We start from the raw sequence: 27786 nt of genomic DNA on the forward strand, positions 1-27786 counted from the left end.
GAAAGTACCTTCTGACAACAACAACAACAACACAACAACAAAAATCCCAATTCCTCCCTCCCATCTCTTATTTCATTGCTGCCATTCATTTCACTTATACGTAAGTATATATATGTACGTGTATATTTACACACACATAAGCATACATAATCTAATACATTGTTGCCGTTATTTTGAACAAACTATATCTGTTAGATCAGTTGAGAATGAGGAAAATGAAAGTTTTTATTTCATCTTCACTTATTCCTTCTTGATGCTCTTCTTTTCTTTATGTAGATCCAACTTTCTGACCTATATCATTTTCCTTCTCTCTGAAGAACTTCTTTTAACATTTCTTTCAAGGCCAGTCTGCTGGTGACAAATTCCCTCAATTTTTGTTTATCTGAGAAAGTTTTTCCTTCTCCTTTAGTTTTGAAGAATAATTCACAGAGCACAGAATTCTAGATTGGTGGGTTGCTTCTCTCAATACTTCAAAATATTTTATTTCTTCTTGCTTGCATGATTTCTGAGGAAAAGTGGGATATAGTTCTTATCTTTGCTTCTCTATAGATAAGGTGCTTCTTTTCCTCTGGCTTTTTCAAGATTTTTCCTTAGTCTTTGAATTCCTGGAGTTTGAATATGATATGCCTGAGTATGTGGTTTTTTGTTGTTCTGTTTTGTTTGGCATTTACCCTGCTTGGTGTTCTCTGAGCTTCCTGGATCTGTGGTTTGGTGTCTGTCATTAATATGGGGAAACTCCTGGGCCTTATTACTTCACATGTTGTTCCTTACTCGCTTCTCCTTCTGGTATTCCCATAAAATATACGTTACACCTTTTCGAGTTGTCCCACAGCTCTTGGATATTCTGTTCCATTTTTCCTAGTCTTTTTTCTCATTGCTTTTCAGTTTTAGAAGTTTCTATCAAGATATCCTCAAGCACAGAGATTCTTTCCTCAGCCATGTCCCGTTTGCTAATGAGCCCAGTAAAGGCATTCTTCATCTCTGTTACAGTCTTTTTGATCTCTAACATTTATTTTTTATTCTTTCTTAGAATTCCCATCTCTGCTTACATGATCCATCTGTTCTTGTCTGTGGTGTACTTTTTCTATTAAAACCCTTAGCATATTGATCATAGTTTTAAAAAAATTCTTGGTCTGATAATTCAAACATTCCTGCCATATCTGACTCTGGTTCTGATGCTTGTTATTCTCTTCAAACTGCGTTTTTTGCCTTTAGTATGCCTTGCAATTTTTTGTTGAAAACCAGACGTGATGTACCAGGTAACAGGAACTGCTGTCAATAGGCCTTTAGGTAGTGGTAAGGTATGTTGGGGGGGAGCGTTCTTTAGTTCTGTGATTAGGTCTCAGTCTTTTGACGAGTCCATGCCCCTGGGCTGTGAACTCACCAGTGCATCTGTTTTCCCCACACACGCTTAGGTGGGACATGATGGCTAAAGGGGCCTGGAGTTGGTTATTTCTTTTCACCCAGGTCAGTAGGCGCTGATAAAACCCCATTAGGTTAATCTCTAGTAAATAGTTTCTCTTGAGGGCAGGCCTTGTGAAGAAAAACAGACTTCTTCTCCATATTTCAAAATGGTTCCTCTTTTCATCTCCCTGCTGGAAGGACAAGGGGATTTTTCTCTGATATTCACTGTGAGAACCTGGTGGAGCTCCTGGAGATAAAACTCACCAAAACATGAGGATCCCACCGTGATTGAGCTCCCTGGAGTTTTTAATTCTCACACTTGTCCACACTGAGTCTCTAGCTACTGGTCAATTACAGTTCACGTCTCCTGCCCCTGCGCTGAGTTCTGCAGAGGTTTCCTCCAGGGGGTTTGTGCTCGAGTAAGTTGTGATTCTCAGTGTCTTCCTGTTTCTCCAATTTTTGGAACAGCCATTTGCCCTGTGACCTCACTTCTCTGTTAGATATAAGAAGAATTGTTTTGGGCCAGCCTGGTGGCATAGTGGTTAGGTTCACATGCTCCTTTCAGTGGCCTGGGGTTCACGGGTTCAGATCCCAGGCATGGACCTACACACCCGTCGTCAAGCTATGCTGTGGCAGCATCCCACATACAAATTAGCGGAAGATGGGCACCAATTTTAGCTCAGGGACAATCTTCCTCAAGCAAAAAGAGGAAGATTGGCAAGAGATGTTAGCTCGGGGACAATCCCCTGCTAAAAAAAAATAAATGAATGAAACCTCTTCTTTAAAAAAAAGGAATTGTTGATTTTTCAGTTGGTTCAGCTTTTTGTTTGTGAGGACAGAGTGGCGACATCTAAGCTCCTTAAATGCCAGACTGGAAGCTGGAAGTCTCCTAGTGTTCTTTTCTTGTACTGTCTTTGTCTGGTTTTGGTATATCAGAATGACACTAGCTTCATAAAATGAATTGGGATGTGTTCCCTCTTCTACTTTCTGGAAAAGGTGATATAAAATCACTCTTAATTCTTTAAATGTTTGGAAGAATTCTCCAGTGAAATCATCGGAGACTGAAGATTTCTTTTTCAGAAGCTTTCTAAATTACAAGCTTGATTTCTTTAATGGTTATATGGCTATTTAGATTGTCTATTTCGTCTTGGTTGAATTTTGGAGTTTGTCGTATTTAAAGAATTAGTCCATTTCTTTTATGTTGTCGAATTTTTAAACATAAAGTTGTTCAAAGTATCTGCTTACTGTCTTTTTAATGGCTGCAGGATCTGTGTTGATATACCCTGTCTCATTTCTGATATTGATAATATGTGTCTTCTTTTTATCTTTGTCAGTCTTGCTAAAAGTTTATTAATTTTATTGATGTTTTTGAAGGACCAACTTTTTGTTTTGTTTGGTTTTCTCCATCGTTTTCCTGTTTACAATTTCAATGATTTCTGATCCTACCTTTATTATTTCCTTCCTTTTGCTTACTGTGGGTTTAAATTTGTTCTTTTACTTATTTATTTACTTGTTTATTTACTTTTTTCCTCTTCTCCCCAAGCGCCCCAGTACACAGTGGTATATTCTAGTTGTGAGTGCCTCCGGTTGTGCTGTTCTTCTTCTACTAGTTTCTTGAAGTGGGAACTTAGATTATTGATTAGAGACCTTTCTTCTTTTCTAATATAAGCATTTAGTGTTATAAATTTCCCTCTCAGTTCTGCTTTAGCTGCACCTCACATATTTTGATTGGTTATATTTTATTTTTCACTTAAGTTCTATGTGTTTTTTTTATTTCCTTTGAGACTTCCTCTTTGACTCATGAATTATTTAGAAGTATGCTGCTTAATTTCCAAGTGTTTGGAGACTTCCCTGTTGTCTTTCTACTCACTGAATTTTTTCCTGAAGTTTTGTGGGATTTTTTTTTAAGTGAGGTCATAATAGTTTACAAGATTGTGAGATTTCAGTTGTGCATTATTGTCAGTCACCGTATAAATGTGCCCCTTCACCCCTCGTGCCCACCTCCCAACCCCCTTCCCCCTGGTAACCACTAAGCTGTTCTCTTTGTCCATGTGTTTGTTTATCTTCCACATATGTCTACTCATTGAATTTTAATAACTGTCTCTGAATTATTTTATGTCCACGAGAACAAGACTTTGTCCATTTATTCTACTGCTATATCACTAATGCTAAGAACAGGAAAATAGTGTGTGCTCAAAAAATAAGGGTAAATGATAATGGCAATATTTAGCTTAAAAATCAATAGAGAGAAGGCTGAAGGTTAAAAGGGGGAGGGAGGCATCAGAAGTTGCTGATAATTAATCACTGTGTGGGCAAATATGGTTGCCTTTTATTTTCTTCTTTTTATCTTTCCTATTTTCCAAGTTCTCTGCAATCAGCCTATACTACTTTTATAGTCAAGTGAAGGAGTTATAAAAGTGTGGACTGCTATTTCTGATCATTTTCACTCCCTCCCTGGCAGGTCGTATCAGAATATGTATCGCTGAAAAAAGCTGAAGATGAGAGGCAGGGCCACTAAAAGACCCTCAGGAAGGTCCTGGAGCTGAACTGACACAGACCCTCTCAGGGAGACAGATAGGGACCCTGCTAGCCACCCACTTCTGGAGGCTTCCGAGATTGCTGCTGCAATAACTTTATCATCAAGACCATGTGCATTTCAAGTCACAAAGGTCAGTTTTATCCTTCTCTTCTCACTGCCCAGAGGCCCCTTGAGATCTTGTGAATTAATGTTTGTTCCAGGAGATCTGGTTTGCTGTTGGAAATAAAGCATCCATCTGCCTAAGTCCAGCCGTCAAAATTCCTTAAACAATTTACTTTGAGGAAACAGTGTTGGTGTCTGCTTTCAGGGTTCACAGTGTGCGAAAGATTACAAAAAAATAAGAGGGAACAGAGAGGAGATAGTGTAGGGTGTTTTTAAATATAACCATCTTTTACACCTTTAGTCACAGTCTCTTCACGCTTTTTGAAGGCAATTTCTTTGGGAAGCCGAGTAGACAGGATAATCTGATGGTAAGGCCAGCTGGCCACAGTCACCACACAAACAGTTCTTAAGTGTGGACAATTTCTCAAGATGAGTGAATATGCTTTTCTACTTTGGAAAATAATGCTGAGAACTTGGTTTCAATTTTGTAATATTTTCATTCAACAAAGAGATTGCCTAGATCTGGAAGATTTTTTTCACCCTTTCCTATTTTTGAGGTGAGGTGACTTGCTATGAGGGGCCAGGGATTTCCTGGGGGCCTAGGAGTGGGCAACTATGTAACCTGATGCCTGGGGATGGCACAGGGTACCACTCCTGGGGAGCACCCCACACACAGCGGGAAGGGAGTGTGGCAGCAGCTACAGTCTCCTTGGAGCTGAGCCAAAGAAGGCACCAAGATCAACAAGCATTTCCATATCGATTTGTCAGAGTCTCAAAGAACAGCCAAGGCCGAAGAATCTGGAAAATAATGACATAACCTAATGGAGGGAAAACAAGAATCCACATCCCAGGAATAATTTATGTCAAGCAACACAGGCTATGCTGAGGCCAGCCAGAAAGAGAATATTGTCATATTAACCAGTCTGTCCATTTTAAAAATCATTTGATTTCAATAATCGCTGGGCACCTGATTTGCTGATTTTTTGTTGCTGCTGCTGACTTGACTAATTTGAACTAAATACGTCAAAAGGCATAGACTCATTGCTCTTTAATTTTTAGTGACACCTACTATTCAGTTAAATTCAGAAACACCAATCGCTCCTCCAGGGCTCCCCGTGGAGACCACCCTTGCCCACTGTGGGGACGGTTCAGGAATCTTTTCTGGCCCCCTGCTTTATGAGCACCTCGGGACTCTGCTTCCCCGCCTGTAAGAGCGAGGCATGGCCATGAGTCTTGCTTTGCCCCACGAAATGTGTGCAGAAGTGCCACTTTGGGCAGAAATTTCAAGCCAGTGTATAATTCACTCCATCTTCTTCCGTCTTCTGTTGTGCTTGTGGATATGTGTGTCAAGACAAAGCCATCCTGGGTCCCAAAGTAGTTGTGACATGCAGAGCACCCCATGCTGTCCTGCAATGAACAGGTGGCATGAACAAGAGAGAGCACTTATTATGTAAAGCCGCTAAGATCTGGTGCTTGTTACTGCAACATAACCTGGCCTGTCCTCACTATTGCACACACACGCACACACACACACACTCTTACTGAGTACCTGTGTGTGCAAGGGAAGGATCCAGGCCGTGGGAGGAATTCAAGATAAGACATACCATCTTTCTGTGAAGAGCTTACAAGCCGGTTTGGCAAATAAGATATCTAGACAACCTATAATGATAATGACACGAGTGGATAGTCCAAGAACGAAATGACAAGATGTTTGTGTAGCTGCAGCCTTAAGAAGGAATTGATCAGGTGGAGTCCAGGATGAATGTAAGAACGGCTCATGTGCCAGGTGTCTCCTCTTGGCCCCTCCAGATTCCTTCTTTACCCTTCTCCCGCCTGCTCCCTGCCCCGAGAGGCTGACCTGTGTGACCTAACTACGTTAATAAGCTCCTTTCCCTCTGGCTCCTGGTCAGGCTGGGTGCAGGATGAGGGCTTAGCAGAAGATTGGAGGGAAGGAAGAGAAGGAAGACGGGATATTTATTCATCTGGTTCCCTTCTCTCAGGGTCACTCATGTTGGCTGCACCCCTCAGCTGAAGGTCCCAGCTCCTCTCAACATGACCCTCCCTGTTTGACTGTCTCCTTCCAGATTCCCATAATGCTCTCTTCCCTCACACCTGCAGGGCCAGGGGTGGTGAGAGCCCCACAATCAGTTATTATCCCCAGTATCCTCCGCTCTCCCTCTTGGTTTCCCTACACCCTGCCCACACATTTGTAAATCGTCCTTTTTTTAAGAATCCTTAAATTATCCTATTTTAAGCATACCATCTGTTTCCTGATAGACCTGACTAATAGATCTTGCTTTGGGGAGCCAGCAGCGGGAAGGAAATGATCATGCTTTGTCTAATTATAGGGTCAGTTGGTAAAAGAGGCAGGAGGCTTTAAAAATGACTAATTCTTCATTAAGCAATGAATTATTAAATGGCTTTGCTTCTCTCATCCGAACTGAAAGATTCTGCTCCAGTGAAGGGGAGGGCTGGAGGCAAGAGCACTGGCCTCCGCACCTGCGATGAGCCAGGAGACCACCATGGGGCCTTTGATCACAAAGCCCTTCGCAAATGCTGGGGCCACAGGAGGCAACCACGATGTAACGTCACCTCCAGGGAGCTTCCTGAGCCCCATTCCCTGGCAAAGTTAACAGCAGAATTCCAACCACTATTTTCAACTTGAACCTGAGGCCAGAAGCCTAATTTCCATGCTCAAGGGAAGTTCTAGACCTTTCTTTTGAGTTCCCATGTATAGCATAGAGCTGCTTGGGAAAGAGATAACCATCCCTTCGCCACAACTCTATGTACTGGAAGTTGCCCTTTGTCCTGCCTTGAGATGCCTGTGGCAAATTCACTGAATTTATTCATTGTTTGGTGGGTTGGTTGGTTTTCCATGTGGAAAGCCGAAGAAGCCTTTGAAAGAGGTGGGCTTGGGAGAGTTCTGGGCTTCATTCTCTCTCTCCCACCCCCCTGGGCCCCCGCGCCTTAGCTGTCTCCCACTCTGGAAGGTGCAGCCAGGAGGAGCCTGGTACCTGCAGCCCCAGCATTTCCCAGAGCAGCTGGAATGAGCTGCTACTTGACTGCAGCTGCTGGGGCTGGATCCGGGGAGCAGGTCTGCTCAGGCATCCAGGATGTAAAGTGAGAGGAAGGGCAGACAGCAATTTGGAAGATTTAGGAGTTCTTGGGCTGTCATTGGGTTTTACTGTGTTGTCATTGACATATGTTTGTAGTCTATCTAGAGCAGGTAAGAGATGGGGAGAAGGAAGGGAGGGCGTCCCCGTGTGCCAGGTCTGCAAAACCAAAACCGGGCAGACCCGGAAAGACGGGAGCAGGGCGGTGGGGGTTGTCTGGAAGTCTGAGGATCCTATTTGCTCCCTGAGTGCCAGAGAGTGCATGCCAGGGCCTGGGGCAGTTCCCACCAGGAAGCCACCGAGGGGTGATAAAACTCACAGCCATGAAGCTTGGTTAAGTCCCTGGACTTAACGACATCTTTTCAAGCAAACAGCAGAGGTTTCTCATTATAATCTTGAAGAAAGGCAGGGCTGTTGAGCAGTGTAAGAGTTTCAGAAAAGCAGAGAGGAGAGAAGGCAGGACGGAGCAGGAGCAGAGTGCCTGCCCCAGCAACCTCATGCTACTGGGCAGACGCTGGGATGCACATTCTGGAGTGGGGGAGAAGGAGCAAGTCCTAAGTGCTCGACTTCCTTCCAGAGATGACCTGACTAAGTTCTGTGTGGAGGCTGCACGAGAGCAGCACTTTCACACTTTCAGACGCACACGCAGCCCCTGTGGGTCTTGTGGAAACGCAGGTTCTGATTCCGTAGGGCTGGCCTGAGAGTTTGCATTTCTAACAAGCTCCTAGCTGAGGCCGATTTTGCTGGTCCGTGGAACACACTTAGAACAAGTAACAAGCCATGGGAGGATGCTGCCGTGGCTCACTGACACTTGTGCTTCCCTCCAAACTATTATAAAACAAGCAGGTGTAGATGACCCAGTCTGGCAGCCTGGGACGTTTGGTGAAATGACCCTATCCTTGGCCTGGTGACCATGTGGCTGCACGAGGAGCTCCTTCTCCAACTCCCCTGTCACCTCCCTCAGGAGTGAGCAAAGTGCCCGGGCTGGTTGGGGGTCAGCTGTCCCCAGGGAAAGGAGGGCTGGTCACCAGGCTCAAGTGTACAGGGCAGCTTACCTTTGTGAATCTACCACAGTGCTGGGCCTATGAGCCCAAAGCTTGACTTGCCACTCACTAACTCAGTCATTCATTCATTTCTTCAACAAACACTTAGTGAGCGTCTATTACCCCAGACACTGGGCTCAACACAGGGGTACAGAGCTGAAGAAGCAGACTGTGCCCTCATGAAGCTCACCGCACAGTCAGCCCCCTGGGAATGTGTCCATTTCCCAAGGGCACGTGGCTGATGTATAAAAAAATAATATTGATGCATTTATTTATTGTGATATTTATAATTATGGTGACAGTAGCTACACGTTGTAAAGGCTGCTATGTACCCGCCGTTGTGCTAAGCCTTTTACGTGGGCCGTCTCATTAATCCTCACCACAGCCCATGTGGCAAGCACTGTCATTAAACCCACTTCAACGATGAGCCACCTGAAGCTCAGGGAAGGTAGGTAGCTTTCCAAAGGATGCCAGCTAGCGAGGAAAGGAGATGAGATTCGTGCCCAGGCAGGCTGGCCCCAGTCCAGGCTCTGAGCCCCCGCCCGACCCCCCCGGCCGGGTCTCTGTTTCTGCTCCTGAGCACATTCCCTCCCTGTGGGGAGAGCTGCCAGGAAGCTGAATGACACCCAGTTGTTGAGTGAGTTTGGCATCCGGTGGGGGGTGGGCATTGGGGGATGTGGGTGACATTGATCGCAGGGGCTCACACTATAAAAACTTGATGCTCCTCTGATGTACCTATCTCCCCTAAAGGGACAGACCTTCAGCACAGGCCGGGCACTGGGGCTCCCAGCCCGGCATCCCCCTCTTTCCCTGGGGGACAGCCAAGAACACTCTGTTTGGCTTCCAAGTCTGGCTAAGCAAAGGCAGTGTCCTCTCTCTTCCCTGGGCCTCCCTGGCTGTACACACACACACACACACATTCACACGATCCTGCACAATCACACAAGCTCACACACCCACACATATGCTCACACTCAAACACACTCACATACAGACACAAGCATGCACAATGACACACAATTCACACCTGCTCACACTCACATGTACTCACATACATACACGCACAACCATGCACAATGACACACACACACACCTACAGTCACACACACACACACACTCTTCGGATGAGCACATTCTCTTGTGGATATGGTAATACTGTGAATCAGGTGAAACAGACTTTGCTGCTCTCTGCTCTGACCTATTCCGTTTGTTTTATAGTTTGACTCTCAGAAAACTACCGTATTTCTCTGTATCCAGGTTCTGAGGGCCCCTCACTGTGGCTCAGAATTCCTTTCCACTTCTAACCCCCCCAAATGGTTCTGTATGGCCACTTCCCTTAACATCCAGGACAGATAGGAGGCGTCTTAAACGGTCCAGAGGGTTGATAGTTTCTTTTTTTAAAAAAAAATGCACTCTCCATGGGAGGTTGGACAGCTTTGCATGCTGTTTTCATTCATCTTGGGGTTTGGGGGCTGCTGTTTGTTTTTTGTGCAGGAGAATCTCTTCCAGCCAAATTCTATTAAACCGGTGCCTGGTTAGCTGCGGCCTTCTATTCCTGCATAAATCTGCTGCCCGCCACCTGCTGGGCCCGTGTTGCTAGAGAGCCTTCCACTGGCATTCCTTTCAGATTTTTAATTTACCACCTAACTACCAGTCCTAATAATCATCAGATAAGAGGATTTCTGCTGTGCTGTGCTTGTTTTCAAAAATTGCTAATACTATGGACCTGGAGTTAAGAGTAGCCTTAGGGAGACTTATAAACACCCCAGGAGGCCAGACATGCCCAGGGCCGCTGAGTTCCTCAGATGCGACGTGCTGTAGGAGTTCCAGAGGGGAGATTCCACTAGCTTGAGTGGGTGCAGAAGGCTTCCTGGAGGAGCTGAGATTTCTCCTGGGCCTTTCTTATGGATCAAACAATGTCCCCCCAAAATTCATATGTTGACGTCCTAACCCCCAGCACCTTAGAATGTGACCCTATTTGAAATAGGGCTATTACAGAGGGAAGTAGTTAAGTTAAGATGAAGTCATACTGAAGTAGGGTGGGTCCCTAATCAATATGACTGACGTTATAAAAAGGGGAAATTGGAGGACAGATGCACAGAGGGAAATGCTAGGTGAAAATGAAGGCAGAGGTCAGGGTGGTGAGTCCACAAGCCAAGGAAAGCCGAAGATTACCAGTAAAACAGCAGCAGGTCGGAGAGAGGCCTGGAGCAGAGTCTCCGCCACAGGAAGAAGGGAGGAGGGGAGATCCTCAGAAGGAAGCATCTCTTCTGACACCTCGATCTCAGACTTCCAGCCTCCAGGGCTGTGGGACAACACACTCCTGTTGTGTGAGCCACCTAGTCTGCGGTATTTTGTTGTGGCAGCCCCAGCAAATTAACAGGACCTGGAAGGACAGGTAGGAATTTGCGATGCACAGAGAAAGCAACCTGGCCACAAGTTGCCGAAAATAATAAACCTGAGCATCCCTCACCACTACTGCCTCCCTCACTTACAAAGCTCTTAAAAAAGATGCAGCGGAAGGAAAGAACCTCTCAGCTTGAGGACATGTCAACAGAAACCTCCAAATCTGAAAAGCAAAGAGAACAAAGACTGAAAACAACAGAACAGAACATCCAAGGACTGTGGGACAACTGAAAAAGGTACAACATACGTGGAATGGGAGTAACAGAGGAAGAAAGAGAGCCTCTGGGCCTCAGCTCCTGTCCCTAAATGGGAGGAAGTGGCCTTGAGATGTGCCCTTGAGATGTGCGCTGGGGTTCCAGCCTTAACAGGGACCTTCCCAGCTAATCCCAGGGGGCCCTTCAGGGGGCTGTGGAGACTGAGGGCTCTGGCTCCGCCTGGCAGGGCGATGGGAGCAGGACTTCCTGCTCAGCCAGTCCTCAGGCCATCTACCCATCACTGTGAGCCCTGCTAACTGGCTCTGTGTTCTTCCTGTATACTTTGAACTTTGCAAAGATGCTCAGGGAGCCTCCCTTGGTATTTTATCATGATCTGGCCTTCTCCTTTCACTCCAACACCCCCCACCCCAGCCACCCCAACCACACAGAGATATTTTTTAAATTGTTGATGGAAGTAAACTTGGCTCATCCCCCAAACCTCTGGATTCAGGCCACAGGTAAAGCTCCCATCCAGCCACCAGCACCCCCGGCAGAGTCCCACCCCACCCCATGTTAAGGACACATCTGGGGATGGCCGCTCTGATAACAGTGTCTAGGGGTCAAATAGAAGCACCTGCTCAGCCATAGCTCAGCTTGGTCCCCACCACTGGGCAGGCTCCCTGCCGGGAGTCCAGGGCCCAGGCACTGTGACCCCTGAGGAAGAATCGGCCAGGGGTCAAAGCCCTGAGTAGGGAGCTGAGCCTTTGCACCTAGTGAGGATGGAGATGCCTGGAGTCAGATGGCTAAGGTCCACCTTGAAGAGGGACCCCAGACTGGAAGGCTGCTGCCCTGCAGCTTAGCCAGACCCTCAAGGCTCTTGAATGCCCTGTCTGCACATGAGGCTTGGTTCTTTGGGCACAGCCCGGACAGGTGGGAGCCAGTGAGCTCTCTCCAGGGGTCAGTGGGACTGTGGTGAGGGTCAGATTCCTAGAGACAAGCTTACCAGGGCAGGGAGATTATGCTTGGCCAGCAAGGGAAGCCGCTGCAGTTCAAGGCAGCTGGGAAGCAAACCTCCCTTGCTTCATCTGTAAACTGGCAAGAACCTTCCTGGGGTTGTCCTTGGATGAATGGGCCAACTCAGGAGAAAGTACTCCCCACCTGCCAAGTACACACGCACTTGGTATGGCCGCACTTTCCTCCCACGCTGCACCTGGCACCGTGTGCCGAAGCCCTGGATTAAGGGGTGCCCGTGTTCAACTCCCAGCCCCTCTGGTCATAGCTGTTCGTCCTCGGGAAGTCTCTTTACGTCTTCAAGCCTGTTTCCTCATCTGTAAAGTGGGCACAATGGCAGCGCCTACCCCCCAGGACCCGTGAGATTTAATGGGAGAACGCACAGTGCTCGCTGGCTCTCCCCAGAGACTAGATGCGTGACTGCAGTTTGAAGAAGCCCCTCCTGGCGGCTACCATTTCTGCCCTTCTCAGGCCCTGCCAGGGACATCACAGATGCCTGAGGGGACCTCTGGTTCTCCTGCAGAACCAGCAAAGCCCCGGTTAAGAGGGCTGATCAGTGTCCCAGTCTTGGTCCCTGGAGAAAGGAGGCAGTGCACCCCCAGCTGTTGTCTGAGAAGACAGAGGAGCCTGAGACGGTGGCGCTGGAACCATTGTCTCTGCCCTGCCTGCCTCTATTTGCTGGGCTGGCGTTTATGGACCACCTCTGGTGAGCAATGCACTGTGGGGGAGTGAGGACCAGTGTCCTCAGGAAGGATTCAGTGCTAGCTGGGGACGTGCACACCCAGAGAGACAAATCACACACCACAAGGCAGCCATCCCTCTCTTAACAAACAAGCACAAGCACAGCAAAACGCCCCAACCAGCTTTGGCCTTAGGAGCCCAGGATGCAAAAATGAATGAGATGCAGTCCTTGTCCTCGAAATGTCCGCCGTCTGATGATGGAATCCCAGTCGGCAGTTGGCTGAGTGCTCCCAGGGCTGGGCATGCTTTGCTTCCTTCGTGATCCTCACCCCCACCCCTCATGCACGTGGTCCTATTACTCCCCTTTTACAGATTACGAACCTGAGGCTCTGAAGGAAGACTGTGGCCAAGTCCTAAACAATTGCCACTCAGTGTCCCCAGTGCTCTAACTAGAGCCTGTGCACGCTGCCTTGGGGGCTGGAGACTGACTTTTCAGAGCAGTGCAGGTTGTGGTGAGGGGAGAACCCTATCTGAGCTGCTTCTTGAAGGACTCAGAGAATCCCCAGCAAGCACGGGAGAAGGGGAGAGGAATTCCTAGAGCGGGAGAAGCATGCGCAGAAGCCCCTGAGTGTAAAAGAGTATAGCTGGGGGCATGCACCCTTTGTTTAGTTCTAGAATCTAAGAGGCTTTCAAGTGGTGGGAGATGCAGCTGTGAAGGGAGGCGGGGGCAAGATTCTAAAGAGCTTTTGATGGCAACCTACAAAGTGGAAATTCTGGAGGCAATAGGGAGCCATTGAAGGTTGTTAAGCAGGGGGAGAGAGTATCTAAAACATCCCAAGCCAGTAGAAGTGAGTCATATTGTCAGTGCCCTGGGTGATGGGGGGAGAAGAAAGTGGGTGGGTGAGCTGAGAAGTTTCCTGGAGCAGGGCACTCTGTCAGAAAGGAGGATCCAGCTCAGGCCAGCACCCCATTGAAGGCAGCATGTTGAGAGGAAAAAGCAGTTGTCAAATTAAGCCATGAAGAGAGAATGTGGAGTCTGGAGCTTTTTAGACTCAGTCCGGATTTTCCCTGCTCCCACCTCAGAGCGGGGAACTGAAAAAGAAACAGCTAAGAGAGTGTCTGATTTATTGAGCTGAGTTCCTGTCTCTCTCAGGCTCTCTGGCTCTGACTTCCCCTTGAGATTTAGATGCTCCCCAATTCTCCTCTGCTGAGGCCCTCCTCAGAGCCGCCCCCCAAAGAGTGAGCACGTTTCCTGCCCCCCAGCCACTGCCAACCCCGCTCAGCTCCCTGCCCAGCCCCCAGGCCCAGTTTCTGACAGCAATCCGGGGAACTCCACGTGTCACATCCCCTCTTCTCCCTGGGTCTAGATTCCACAAAGAACCACCCAGAACGCAGTATTTGTCTCCTGTTGAAGAAAAGAAAGCCTGAGTTCTTCCTTTGGCTGGGTTTTTCACCATGACTGGTTTTCATTAGCTTTTCAAGTAGAAAATGAATTCTGCCCAGTGGAAAGTTGCCACTTCTGTGCAGAGTCATTGTTCATTTAATATGTTTTATGCGGAGTGACCCAAGTCCCAGTCTGCTGGCCAGGGCCCTGGGGAATGTGCCTTAGAAACCTTCCCGGCAGGTACCTTTGGAGGAGCAAGGGGCCAGTTGCCTCTCGTCAAGCCTTCAGGGTTGAGGAAACCTGGGAAACCTGAGCAGTCTGCCCTCCACCGCCCAGCCCCGCAGAGCCCGGCCGTCCTTCCCAGCCTCTCCCTTCCAGTCCGAGGCCCAGCTCACCTGGTGGAGAAGCTTCTCAAGCCCCTCTGCCTCCCAGCCTCTCCTCTCCCGGAGCTCAAAAGGGGGGGAAAGAGAAAACTAAATCAGGAAAGGAATCCAGCTGCTAAAAGGCCAAGCCATGCCACTTTCTGGACCCGGAGGGGGCCCTCCTGGACACATCTCCGCGTAAGGGGCCAACTCTGTAGGGGCTGAGACCAAGGGCATCTGGGGGCCCCCAGGCCAGCCCAGGGCATTGAGTGGCAGTTTAAGATACGGGTGAGAAGAAGACAGACAGGTGAGAAGTAGAGACCAGGAAAAGAAACCGGAAGACAGGAAACACAGAGACAGCAGAGCAGAGAGCAACAGGAAGTGGAGAGACTTGGCCAGTGGAAGTGGAAATGGCCAGCAGGGGCCAAGGGTGTTCAACATTCCTTTGCCAGCTGGACTCCCCGTGCAAGGGGACGAGGAGAACTGAAGTCTCTACCAGGAAACTTCAAGCCTGGAGATAATTTAAGCTTTCCTGGGCCTCTGCCAGCCATCTCCAGGGTTTTGTCAAATTTTCCGCTTATGACCTTTGCATGTGGAAACTCAGTCTCCATCTTAGAAACCCCATCCTCAGCTCTGGCTTTTTCCAACGTTTTTGGTTATTCAGGAGGGTTTGTGAATGAAGATGTGGGATGAGGGGTTTATAGGGACTGGCTGGAGCTATACCCTCCCCGCCATGCACACTCATTCTTGTGCAGAAGGCCCTTCTTGGGGTTGGGGCAGAGATGGGGTATCGGGATGTCCTGCTTTGACCCCTAGAAGAACAGGCATCCTGAGAGCCCCAGGGCACATTCCCCGCTGCCTGGAAGGGCGGCCCCTCCTCAGAGTACGTTGGGATTTTTTTTCCCTACTTTATTGTGTAAATATAGAACCAAATCACACAATATATAAAGTATTCTATATGTATATATATTTTTCAGTTCATGGTCTTCCCCCGTCTCCTCTAATCCCACCCTTCTGAGGATTACTATTTTGATGTGTATCGTTGATCTTTCTTTAATGCTTATAAAAACACACTGACCTACTGGCTTTTTTTCCCCAGACAAGACTAGGATACATATTGTTCCTGAACTTGCTTTTTGAAGAAATTCAGCAATACATCCTGGGAATTGTTCCAGCTCATGAAATGTGGATCTCACTCATTCTTTTTTTTTTTTTTTTTTGATGAGGAAGATTCACTCTCAGCTAACGTCTGTTGCCAATCTTCCTCTTTTTTTTCTTGAGGAAGATTAGCCCTGAGCTAACATCTGTGCCAGTCTTCCTCTATTTTGTGTGTGGGTCATCGCCACAACATGGCTTGACAAGTGGCATAGGTCTGCACCCCCAATCTGAACCTGTGAACTCAGGCCACTGAAGCGGGGTGCGCTGGACTGAACCACCACACCACGGGGCCAGCCTCTGACTTGTTCTTTTCTAACAGCTGCGTTGCATCCCGTCATGTGGATGTAACACTGTCTTAGTCTATTTGGGCTACTATAACAAAAATATCACAGACTGGGTGGCTTATAAACCACAGGAATTTATTTCTCGTAGTTCTGGAGGTTGGCAAGTCCGAGATCAAGGTGCTGGCAGGTTGTGACTGGTGAAGGCCTGCTTCCGTGTTTAGAGACGGCCATCCTCTCACTGTGTCCTCACATGGCAGAAAGGGCAAGGGAGCTCTCTGGGGTCCCTTCTATAAGGGCACTAATCCCATTCATGAGGGCCCCACCCTCGTGACCTAATCACCCCCAAATACCATCCCACTGGGGGCTAGTTTTCAACATATGAATTTTGGGGTGGGCACAACGATTTGGTCCATAGGAACCATGATTTGATTAACCAGTCTCCTGTCGATGGACATTCAGGTTGTTTCCAGGTTGGGCTGTTGTTGTTGTTGGGGTTGGGTTGGGTTGGGTTTTGCTATTATTTTACGCGACCCTGTGCTAATTACTGCGCGTCTCTCCTGGGGCGTTGATACTGTAGGACAGCATCCTGGAGGGGGCTCACCGAGTCAGAGGAAACGTGTGATTAAATTGTAGCAGGCACTGCCAGATAGCTTCTCAAGAGGATCCTGCAATTCACACTCCTTCAGAATGATCTCCAGCTCCAAGACCAGAGGGTGATAATTTCTCAGGGAAAGCCTTTTTTCGATTTCATTTCACTTTTAAGTAAAACATGTGAAATTACTTACTAAACTCTAAAGCGATTACGGCTCAGATGTCAGCTGGTGATGACTCGCTCCTTAAGTTCTAAGTCATAGTGCTTCCCATCCCCCTTCTACAGATTTTCCCAAGTCAGTGCCCAGCCAGGGTTTCTGGAAGTTCCTGGAGGGAGAGGGGAGGCGTTTGCAGTTGTAGGGTCCCCTCTGACTCCTCCCTCTGGGTGACCCTGAAATCCTTCCATTCTGGGTCATCTTGTAATCCCACACATGCTACTGTTCTCATGCCAGATGACCCCATATTGGGACTGCACCCTTTTCTTTTCTTTTCTTTTCTTTTTTTTTTTTTTGAGGAAAATTAGCCCTGAGCTAACATCTGTCACCAATCCTCCCCTTTTTTGCTGAGGAAGACTGGCCCTGAGCTAACATCCGTGCTCATCTTCCTCTACTTTATATGTGGGACGCCTACCACAGCATGGCTTGACAAGCGGTGCCATATCCGCACTGGGATCCCAACAGGCGAACCCCAGGCTGCCAAAGCGGAAAGTGCGAACTTAACCGCTGCGCCACTGGGCCGGGCCCCCGGGACTGCACCCTATGCTATAACACACCCTCCTCATACACAGTTATTCATGTGAACAGAATACTGAAGCTCTGGGGGAACTGGCAGGATTTACATCTTACGATACACATAACTTAAATTTCAAAGTTCAATATGCCTATTGCTAAAAATTCTCCCAAACATTTCTGAAATGAGAGCTCTAGTCTTCTGATTTACTTGGTCCATCTGTTTCTCCCCATATCTCTGCCCCTCTCTCAGAAAAACAACTGCCAAAAATAATAATAAGTCCTTCCGTTTTCTAATATGCCGCAATCCAGTTCGGTTCTCCCCAGCTTCCACTCCCGGGTTTTGCTGCAGCACGAAGAAAGGGCCTTTCACAGAATGGGATTCACCCGCTTTCAAAAGGAGCAGGGCTTGTAAGTAGCACAAAGTTTTCGCTCCTTTCCACACCAAAAAGTTTCATTCAAGGGCCGGCCCGGTGGCTCAGCAGTTAAGTGCGCACATTCTGCTTTGGTGGCCGGGGGTTTGCTGGTTCGGAACCCCGGGTGTAGACATGGCACCGCCTCGCAAGCCATGCTGTGGTAGGCATCCCACATATAAAGTAGAGGAAGATGGGCACAGATGTTAGCTCGGGCTAATCTTCCTCAAAAAAAAATTATTAAATTTTTTTTTAAAAAAGGTTCATTCATTTAATCCATCCTCCACCCTGAGCAGAGCGTTTTTTAAAAACTGTAAATCAGATGGTAGCTCCATCCCTGCTGGTTCCCCAAAGCTGCAGAATAGACACCCCGCCCCTCCCCCGCGCCCTCGCCTGTGTCCTGCTGCTCCCAGATCTCTAAACCTACTTAAGGTTCTGTCACGTCCCCTTCCTCTCCTCTCCCTGCTCACGACACACACAGGCCCCCAGCCAGGGGAGGGGGGGCCTCCCCGAGGCCTCTTGCTCCCCTTCAATCCCTCCACCCGGCTCTCATTGGGGTGCACAGGGTCTCCTCTCCCCGGGGTGGGAACTGGCACAGATGATCACACAGTTTTCCAGATCTTTGTTCCAGACTTGGACCTCAAAACTCAAAGCCAAAACCCAAACTCTTATTCTCTGCATTGTGCTGCAATGATCCTCTCTTGAGGTGATGGTCCTGCTGCCCCAATGAGGGAGGGGCCCAGGGTGACAGGAAGAACCAGGAATAAGCATTTTCACAAATGCATCAGCTCATCTTCTCTTGGCGGAGACTCCCTGGAGGCCCGCTGGCTTCTCTCGGGGAATACTTTGATGAGCTCTTGGATGGCGGGGTAGGCAGACACCCCAAGGGGCATGCAAGAGGGAAGAGGGGCGGTTTGCATCTAGCTAACCACTGGGCTTCCACTGAGAGGGTGTCAGCACTCAGAGCAGAAGCGGGATTGCTCAGGATAATGCAGGAGCTTTTAGAGACTGTAGATTAAAAGAAAGGAAATGTGAAACAGAGAAGAGGAACTCTGAGGAAAGCACTGAGACATTTCAAGGGGATTTCTATGGGCATTTTGCTGTAGGATGACATCTTTCTGCATCTTCCTGAGCTACTGTGGCCGTGTCCTCACTGCTCTCCCACGAGGACCCACCCCCAACAATGCCTTCTCCGCACACTGACAGACCTTTCTGAAATGCAATCTGATTGTCCCCTTTCTGCCTAAGACCTTTGGTGGCTCCCCATTGCCCTCAGAATAAAGTCCAAGCTTCCCAAATAGCCGTGAGACCCTTCATGAGGCGGCTCCTCAGCCTCTCTTCTCTCCGCTCCTCACCTGCAGGTATTCACTCGGCAACCGGAGCCGCCGCCCTTCCCTCACCTCCCTGGCCCTCCCTGCTGGGCCTTTGCACAGCTATAGACGTCCCACTGAACTCCCTGCTTTCCACTCCAGAAGCTTTTTTAATCCTCACAACCACCCCGAGAGGAGGGAGTCTTCACCCTAGTATTAGAATGAAGGAAACTAAGGCTTGGGGCATTTGGTCCATGCTGAGGCCATATAGCTTTAAAGGAGAGGATAAAACTAGGCCTGTCTGATGTCTTTGTCCCTTCCAACACACCCCTGCCACCAGGGCTGGCAGTCTCACCACAAGCGGTGTGTAAGAGGCACATCAGGATCGTTACAGAACAAGAGCATCTTAGCTCCAGTTATTGTGTCACCTTATGGGACTCTGAGACCAGGGAGTTTTGCTGATGGGTAGAATCAAGAAAGATCTAGAAAGATAAACACTGTATGATTCCACTTATATGAGGTCCCTAGTGTACTCAAATTCATAGAGACGGAAGGTAGAGTGGTGGTTCCCTGGAGCTGCGAGTGGGGAAATGGGAGTTACTGTTTACGGGCATAGAGCGTCAGTTTTGCAAGATGCAAAGAGTTCCGGAGATGGATGGCGGTGATGGTTGCACAACAGTGTGGCTGTACATAATGCCACTGAGCTGTACACTCATGTCATGTGTATGGTACCACATTTTTTTTTTAATATTTTTTTAACCGTACAATAAAAATTGCAAAGTTCATGGGCGAAATGGAGTTGGGGCCTAACACTTAAAAACTTGATCGATTACACACGAAAAAAAAGATAGGAACCTAATAGAAGTAGTAGCTTAGTTTTACACGTGTTAAATGGTTAAAAATACATCAATACTACAACAAATGTGGTAGCTCACCTTGAAGTAAAAACAAAAGATCCAAAATGGATGTTCTCAAACTTTTTGGTCTCAAGACCTCTTTATATTCTTAAAGCGTTAGGGACCCCAAAGAACTCATATTATGTGGTTTGTATCTATAGATATTTTCCATATTCAAGGTTAAAACAGAGAAATGTTTAGCAAAAAAGAACACACAAGCACATGTTCCCACAGCCATCACAGTGATGACCTCATCACATGTCATGGAAACTCGGGAAAACTCCACTGCACGCTCGTGAGAGAATAAAAGGGAAAAAGGCAAATAACGTCCAATATTCTATTATGAAAATGGTTTTGATCTCATGAGTCTCCTGAGAGAATCCAGGGGACTCCAAAACATTCGCAGGACACACACTGAGAACTGCTGATCTATTCTAGAATTAAGGCAGAGCCTCTGGCAGGGCCAGTGGAGAGGATGGGAAAGGGGGAGGCAAGGTTATCCAAATGGGAAGTCATGGACAGTCGGGAAAGTTTCTCCTGTGAGGAGCTATGGAAAGGCTGGTGGATGCAGAGAGAATGGCCCAAGAGACTCAGCCACGCCCACCCGACCTGGAACAGTGTCCCCCACAACTTAGCAATTGGGCCCAAGGATGCCCGCACTCAGCTGCTCCCTGGACTACGCCTTCTGGACCTTCTGCAGGGTCCCAGACAGCAGCGAGGCTGTCCCGGTTGTTCTTGTATTAGAAGCAGGAAGGACCAGTTGGTTGAAAGCAGCTCTGCTGACCGCCAAGCCGGGGAAGGCAAGCCCTGCCCTGCGATGCTCCCGCAGACCCAGCTCCAGCGGCAGCCAGTTTTAATAAGGCTTATTTAAAAACAAAAACAAATCAGCTTACTCTCAGTGCGAAATGAGTTGTGTTTGGCCTTAATCCCCTGTGGTCAGTCAGCACTCGGCAGCTATGCCAGCTGTCCCGGTCCCCGCAGACCGCCTTAGTGAAGGTTACGTCCCCTTTCGAATAAGAAGCAGCAGAAATCCAATAATGCATTCTGTGCAGTGAAAACTTAATCCCAAATATCATTTTTACTCATATGAGGAAAGTCAACCCGCAGAAGATTCAATTCGACAAACACTGTCTCCAAATTGAGGTCATCCATTTTCTTAATTGTAACGTTGCTGCTTCTCGCACCAGCTTCTGACCAACCCCCGGGTCAAGGCTCTCTGATGGGTTTTCTTCATCAGATTTTCTGGTCCCCTCCTGGACTGTGAAGCCAGGACAGAGTGGGGATTGGCAGCATGCTCCCACTGATGCCAAGGGGAGCTCCCTGAACACCCAGGCATTTATGGGTCAGGAGGGGTCACAGGCATGGGGGCATCAAGTGACATGACCCTTTGGGGATGCTAGGATACTGGAGGAGCCTCTTGTGCAGGGGACGTTCTGGGCCATGTGGGAGAAATGGTGGAATGGCTGTGGAGCCTGAAAGGAGGGTCCCTGGATCGCCAGAGTAGGGCATGTATAGTCAGGGTTCTCCAGACAGAGAACCAACAGGCAGTACACAGAGCGAGATTTATTGTAAGGAACTGGCTCACATGATTGCTGAGGCTGACGAGTCCCAAGGTCTGCAGGGTGAGTGGGCAGGATGGAGACCCAGGAAGAGTGGATGATGTAGCTCCAGTCCAAGTGTGAAGGCCTGAGGACCAGGAGAACCACAGGTGTAAGTTCCAGTCCGGCAGGCTCAAGACCCAGAAGAGATGAGGTTTCAGTTCAAGTCCGAAGGCAGGAAAAGTCGACACCCTGGTCTGAAGGCAGTCAGGCAGAAGGAATTCTCTCTTACTCAAGGGAGATCAACTTTTTTGTTCTATGTAGGCCTTCTACTGATGGGATGAGGCCCACCCACATTAGCAAGGGCAATCTTTACTTTGTTTTACTCTGGCCACTGATTTAAATGTTAATCTCACCCAAAGCCATCCTCACAGAAACACCCAGAATAATGTTTGACTGAATATCTGAGCACCCCGTTACCCCGTCAAATTGATACACAAAATTGGCCATCAGAGGCGCCCAAAGAAAAAGGGAGAAAAAGATTATCTGTGACTCAGCGGGGAAAGGGTAGTACTCACTCGGAAGCAAGGGAGAGCTGAAAACTGGGCACCCCCCCAAGGCTGGCGGTGGCGTCTGCGGCCGGGGTGTCCTCTGAGTCCTGCACAGTGGGGCCAGGACTGGAAGGCAGGCTAACTCTGTAGGGCCCACAGGGCCTGGACCGTTAGAAGCCAGACTTTGGGGCACTAATCGGCGCTCCCAACCCTGGACCAAGGAGGACAAGGCGGCATCTCAGACAAGGTGTCTGCACTCCCGGTTACCTTTCTACGGCTTTATTGATTCATGCGGAGCCCCTAAACAAGCAACGAGAGAAAATGACCTTCACCCCGGGTTAAAGGAACGGCTGAGAATCCAGAGAACCTGCTTGGGCCCCTGTACCAGGCAACACCTTGCAAGCATCATCTCATTTAACAGTGAGGAATGTCACGGTGGCCCTCCTGTAATTAATCATAATTAATTAAGACATCATAATCAACATAACTGAGTGCCTAGGATCAGCCTGAACCCGTGCATTTAATCCATTAAGGACGTTAATGGAACAACCCTGAAGGTAGCAGCCATGATGCTTCTCCTTTATTCTATGAATAAGGAAAGTGAGGCACACAGAGGTGAACTGACATGCGGTCAGACATTCTCTGAGGAGTAGAGCTGGGATTTGAAGTCCAACAGTCCTTCCAGAATTAACCACTCCACTCTGCCGCCTCCACGCATAGGTTGGGTCCCATGGGGGTTCCCCCATCTTTGGGTTATACACGGGGCACCCAGGAAACTGAAGTGAGAAGCACCACTGGGCACCGGCCAGAGGGCACTGCTGAGTGGAGTAGAAAGCAGGCTGCTGGGAGCTAAGGAGAGCAGACCTGCCTTCCACCTGGGACCCCTCTGGCTCCCGCCTTTCTCTTGCCGTGGCTCCAGGCAGCCTCTGGAAGAGGATGACTAGAAAATGAGGAGAAAACAGCTGCTACCTAACGCAAGGCTAAGGGGAGATGGCAGCTCTGAGGGCAGTAGAATGGAGCCCCGACCTGCAGGGAGAGCGGACGGGCGGGGACTGGGTGGGCCGGAAGCTGCTTCCTGTCTGAGGGCCCTTTAGCCTCCTGTGCCCCCTTCAGGCTCCCCCATTACATCTGCAAACCCTGTGGTGACAGGGACTCTGTCTCCTCCCAGCACACAGCAGACGGCCCATCGCCCCAGGGGCCTGTGGGCTCCCAGCAGCCCGGCAACCCTTCCCAGGCCAGCCTCGGCTTCTCCTTCTCCCTGAGGAACAGCGAAGTCTGCCCTCTGAGTCCAGAGCAAGCTCTGAATTTTAATTCTGGACTTAACTCCGTGGCGGTTGAGCCAGGAGCCGTTCGGAGATGGATTAGCAGCCCTGACATTCAGCCTCGAGTCTCTGGGAAATGCGACACAAATCAGCCTCTGCTAAGACCAGCCCTGGGGAGGTCTCCCGGAGACACAGGTCGTGCTGTTGGGGAGTGACCCCTCTGGGCCATTCACCATGATTTTGAGGCCACTCTGCCCTCCCAGGAGCAGGACTCAGCAACATGATGGGGAGGCAGCGAGAGGGGAAGGACACGGCAGAAATGAGAGGTATAACACCAAGGCCACGGAGTCCTGGGGCGGGAGGAGTTGCTCGTCATGGAATAGCACCGGCACACACCAAAAACTGGGAGGGCAACAGGGCATCTGAGGAATTGGGGCTTGTATTAGTCCGGGTTCTCCAGAAAACAGGACCAACAGGAGAAGGTCCGAGAACCAGGAGAGCTGACGGGCTGAGTTGCAGTCGGAAAGTCAGCAGGCTCATGACCTAAGAAGAGTTTGAGTTTGAGTCCGAAGGTAGGAAAAGACTGGTGTCCTGGCTCAACAGTGAAGCAGGAGGAAATCTCTTTCCTTGTGGAAGGGTCAACCTTTTTGTTGTATTCAGGCCTTCAAGTGATTAGACGAAGCCCACCCACATTAGGGAGGACGATCTGCTTCACTCAGTCTACCAACTCACATGCTGATCTCATCCAAAACCACCCTCACAGACATACCCAAAATGATGTTTGAATAAATATCTGGGCATCCTATGGCCCAGTCAAGTTGACACATCAAATTAACCATCACAGGGCTCAAGGAAGGAAAGGAGAGGATACTTAGCACAAAACCACATAAGGGCTATGCAAGAGAAGCTCCCTTTGACCCAGCAAAGGCCTGATCATCTGGCAGAGGCCCCAGCCTAAGGCCAGGGCAGGTGCAGTGACTGCAGAAGTTATGAGGGACCCTGAGGAGGGCCCCTGGGAGGAGCGCAGGGTAAGGGAATGTGCAAAATATGTACAACCTGGGCCATAATTAATTAATTAGCTAATTAATTAACATGCAATCCAAATTTTAAAGATTATTACCTTCTTTCTCTAATGAAACAAAACTAGGCTAAAATTTCTTTTTGGGATAAACACTGTAGCACAAATCAGTCATTCAATCCTTCTAATAATTGCCAACTCATTTGTGGGGTGATTTCTTTTTTGTTCTGGCTGCCACTAGCTGGGACGGCCCTGTCTGAGCCATGTTGACTATAGGAACTGCCTCAAACTCTTCCAAGGTCGTCCCTGTCAGCCTGTTGGTCACTAGGTCCCTGGCACCTGGTGTTCTGTTGCAGCCAGTGCTGCACAGCGTCCTGTCCACGCGTCACGGCTGGGCACACACACACCTACCATGTAGTCTGGGCGCAGAGCCTCTGCTACTGTGGCTGCCTGGCTCGCCACCTGCTCTGTCGTGCCCACCAACGCCGCGTACTCTGGAGCAGTGGGCAGATGTGGCACTCACACTCACTGCCCCCAGCCACTTGGTACCACTGAGGACTGCCAGCATCCTCTCCAGCATCACTCTCAGCCCTGGTAACCTCCTACGGGCCGCCAGGGCGAATGTCAGGTGGTCGTTTGTCATCTCATGAACCTATACTTTTCACCACCTGGTATGAGAGGATTTCAATATTTTAATCACAATGAAGCCTCACCGGTATGTCCTCACCAAACAACAGCCCTGAGTCAGAAGGACCCAGGAGGCATGAGGAAGGGGGTGGAGATAGAGGATGACCAAGGAAGATGGGTTTCCCTACTGACTAGACAAGAGCTAGGCAGACTGGGAATCTAGAACAAAGGTCCCCAATGTCCACTGCAAAGATGGGGAATGAGCTAGAAAGAGAGGCTAGAAGTACAGATCTTCCTAGAGAATCTTCTAGACTGTGCATGTAACCATCTTATAGTAGGAATTAAGAGTAGAGTGCTGTGCATATTTACCACGTTCCATGTATCTACACCATGGAAAGTATTCCCCTAATAGTTTCCTTTGAATTTTGCAAAAAAAGCTCTTTAAAGAACATATTATTATCTCCTATTTCATGTGAGGATAGGAAAGCCCAGAGAGTTTGAATTTATTCATCCATCCCACAGATGAACACATCAGGTACTGTGCCAAGCGCTGGGTAATAACTGACTCAAATAGATGTGGGCTCTCCCCTCATGGAGCTTACAGTCTGGAGAGCCAGTCTGGCCTTAAAGAAATTAGCCCACAAATAAATATACAATTATACATTATTCTAAAATACAATAAAGGAAGGGCCAAGGGTGCCATGAGAGAGCACGACATGGGGGACCTAATGTAGACAGATGACTCAGGGAAGCTTCCTTCTGGGGGAGCCTATGGTCACCCAGCCGTGAGTGGCAGAACCAGGATTCTAACCCCCCTTGCTCTTCCCACCAGTTCCCATCACTAAGCAAACAGGAATGGGGGACTGGTCAATTTCCCTTTTGATGTGCAGTCTACATGTCTTGGACACACGTCTTGGACATACCTTGGCTGCTGTGGCCTGAGGTTCCCACATCTACATTGCTACTTCTTGTCCTCCTTCAGTGTATGGGGTTGGGATAAGTCAGACATGGGAGGCTGATGATGGGACCATTTAGAAAATGTTGAAGGGTAGCAAGATGCTTGGAGGCCCAGATTCCATTCCTGACTTTGCTGCTGACCAAGGATGAGACCGAGACATTTTGCTTTACCCAAAGTGTAAGGAGTCATGCAACGATCATAGCTGCCATTTACTAAGCCCCTGCCATGTATCAGGAGCTGAATAGCTGCACTGAATGAGCACTGTCATCTGTGGTTGAATGAATGTTAGTGCTGACCCTTCACTCCTCAGTGCACCCGGGCTCTTGACATGGACCAGTCGTGGGAAGCCTGTGCTTTGAGATCCCTGGCACTGGGCTCAGATGTGTGACTTGCTTTAGCCAATGGGATGTTAGTAGATAAGATGCAAGCAGGGGCTTGAAACATGTTTGAGCAGTGGGATTTGCCCTCTTGTGTCTCTGCCATTGATATGTGAAGAGATTCCCCCAGGCAGCTGCTGCCGCTTCGGCCTGGGCCCACAATGAGATACATGGAGTCAGCCAGACACGCAGCTTGAAGCAGAGCTGCCCAGCGGAACCCAGCTACAACAGCTCGTCCCAGCCAACCCTCAGAAAGGTTAGAAGTAAATCTTGTATTCTTGTATGCCCCTGAGATGTGGCGCTTGATTGTTACACAGCAATATCTGGCCAATACAGTGTTTCAAACTCACAACAACTCTATGAAGTAAGTATTCTTCTCTACCACTTTACAGATGAAGACGCTAGAATTGAGATTTATACTCTGGCCTGTGTCATAAAAGGAGCAGTGGCAGAGTTGGGATTTAAATCTAGAACTTTCTGGGACTAAAGTCCAAAATGTAGATGTTTGTGCTGCTTCAGTAAACCCTGCAGTGATGCACTAATTTGGACGATGTATATGTGACGGTGTAAATCTGGATATGATATACTTGACCGCTGGTCCCTGGAGCCTGGTGCTGCCCAGCTGCGTAAGCTGGCCCCGGTTGTTGTGTGAACTCATCAGTGATGCCACTCCACATTTCGTGTGTGTGAATTTTTGGTCCCGATTTAATAGTATTACAGTGGGGTTTACAGTATTATAATTAGCTAAAGGTCAAGAGCAATTTTTAGAATAAAACTTCAGTATGTTTGGGAAAGAGAGAAAGAATAATGAAGGAAATGGATTGTATTTAAGAAGATAAAAATCCTCAGGAAGGAAAGAAGGAAAAAATGATGACTATCTTCATTTCGAGGGGCTGGAGTGGAGCGATCACTCCAACCGCAGGTCAGCATGGAGGCTCTTGCAATTATAATCGGACAAGCGACCAGGTGACTTGATCCTGGGTGAAGGAGTTAACCTGGAGAATGAAAGCAGTGATGAGACCCCAGTGCCCCATCCGTGCTGTAAAGGAACTGGGTAAGGACACCAACTCAAGTTCAACGGAATCCGCCAAATTCTTCCTCCCCAGCTGAAGCTCCAGGCTGCAGAGCTCAACTCTGGGTTGGAGCCAGTTTCCAGTTAACTGGGCACCTCATCTCTTCTCCAGGCTGGGGCGGGGGGCGGGGGGCCCTAAAGGAGCTGGAGGAAGGGCCACCAGTAGGATCCTGTGTCCCTACAGCAGGAGGGGCAGCTCTGCAGTTGGGGCTCCTCCCTCCCCCAGGGCTCTGCAGTGCACACTGGGCAGAGGTGTGTTCCCGCTGCATCTGGGCCTGCGCCAGCCCAGGGGGGTTACGGACTGCAGACCTGGGGTGAGGCTCAAGAGACTCTGGAGATGCTTCTGGTTTGGATAGAGACCATGTCAATGGGGGGGCTGCGGGGTGCAGGTGGGAGCAAACAGCAGGGATAGGAATCGGGGGTTGAACTACTGTGGGTCAGTTTGGGCTTCCATCTTCTGTGTGTGAACTGAAAGCCAAGAGGGAGTTCAATTTGTCTGCCAGAGGATGCGCCAACCCTGCCCCCACCCCCTGCAGGCTCAGCTGTTAAAGAAGGCCCCAGGGACAAGGGATCAGACCACCTTGGCATGGGTCAGGCTGTCTCTGGTGGCAGCAGGCCTCTGCTTCCTACACCCTAAAAATTCAGTAGTGGAGATTGGGGAAAATAAAGGACAACTGTGTGAGTCACCAAAATATATCACAACCATAGCCTTGACGACTCCTGTGTCCCCAGACTTGGCTCCAGAGGCCAGTTCTGCGGAGGGC

The 27786-nt window shown here is 48.8% G+C and overlaps 2 long non-coding RNA genes across 5 annotated transcripts in view; one reads left to right on the top strand and one right to left on the bottom strand.

Annotated features, from left to right (window-relative positions):
• LOC106836376 (uncharacterized) overlaps positions 1-27786 on the top strand; it is an 89341-nt gene that overhangs the window by 50450 nt on the left and 11105 nt on the right. For all 4 annotated transcript variants that reach the window (XR_011493628.1, XR_011493623.1, XR_011493626.1 and 1 more), the window contains one exon: positions 3866-4073. This is a non-coding gene — a long non-coding RNA (uncharacterized lncRNA). The remainder of the gene's footprint in view (positions 1-3865; positions 4074-27786) is intronic.
• LOC123277992 (uncharacterized) overlaps positions 4067-27786 on the bottom strand; it is an 85967-nt gene continuing 62247 nt past the window's right edge. The window contains exon 5 of the long non-coding RNA XR_006515215.2: positions 4067-26945. This is a non-coding gene — a long non-coding RNA (uncharacterized lncRNA). The remainder of the gene's footprint in view (positions 26946-27786) is intronic.

This window comes from Equus asinus, chromosome 2 (assembly GCF_041296235.1).
Source record: "Equus asinus isolate D_3611 breed Donkey chromosome 2, EquAss-T2T_v2, whole genome shotgun sequence".
NCBI classification, from domain to species: domain Eukaryota; kingdom Metazoa; phylum Chordata; class Mammalia; order Perissodactyla; family Equidae; genus Equus; species Equus asinus.